Raw genomic sequence first — 657 nt, 5'->3', positions numbered from 1 at the left:
GCGCCGGGCACACCCGCTGGCTGGTGCGGGCCTCGGGCCAGTCACGTGGCCGGCTTAGGTGACGGCCAGGAGCTCCCTTCCTCTCGTCCGTGGTAGAACGATTCCATTTACAACGATGGAGATGGTCAGCCCCAACCAACTCTCCTTCCCCTCCTCCATCGGGAACCCTCTGGGGAGACCTCCCCCCAGGCCGCCTCGGCTGGAGGTCAGCTTGGCGGGAGGCGGGGGCTCGGCGTGGAGGACCCTGGCCATGTGCGAAGCACCGGGTCAGTGTGTGACGTGAGCTGAGAGGAAAGCCGCCTTCCTAGGCTTCCAGGCCGTGGGGTGGGCTGACCCTTGACCCTGTGACCCCCTGGGGCCCCTCCCCCGCTTAAGGGCTCGGGATCCTGGTGCTGGCCCCGCCTTTTCTCAACTCGCACGCCCCAGGCCGGTGCCGCCTTTCTTGTCGCTACAGTGTGATTGGGTGAGACGCTGGCCCTGTCCCTCACTGGTTGGTGGTGACTTTGGACAAGTCGCTTCCCAGCTCAGTGCCAGCAGCTGTGGAACAAGGGCCCTGTCCCTGGTGGGTGGGTGTCATGGGCAGACAGGAGGCCAGTGCACCCTGCACAGTCAGGGAGGTGCCACCTGGCACCCTTAGAGGCGCCTCAGGCTGTGCCT

The 657-nt window shown here is 66.2% G+C and overlaps 1 protein-coding gene across 1 annotated transcript in view; it reads left to right on the top strand.

Annotated features, from left to right (window-relative positions):
• Window positions 1–657, top strand: part of MAP4 (microtubule-associated protein 4) — a 69,614-nt gene that overhangs the window by 66,522 nt on the left and 2,435 nt on the right. The window lies entirely within an intron of this gene.

This window comes from Myotis brandtii, unplaced genomic scaffold (assembly GCF_000412655.1).
Source record: "Myotis brandtii unplaced genomic scaffold, ASM41265v1 scaffold246, whole genome shotgun sequence".
Lineage (NCBI taxonomy): Eukaryota > Metazoa > Chordata > Mammalia > Chiroptera > Vespertilionidae > Myotis > Myotis brandtii.
Note: the sequence above shows the minus strand (reverse complement) of the source record. Positions and strands in the feature narration are given on the sequence as shown.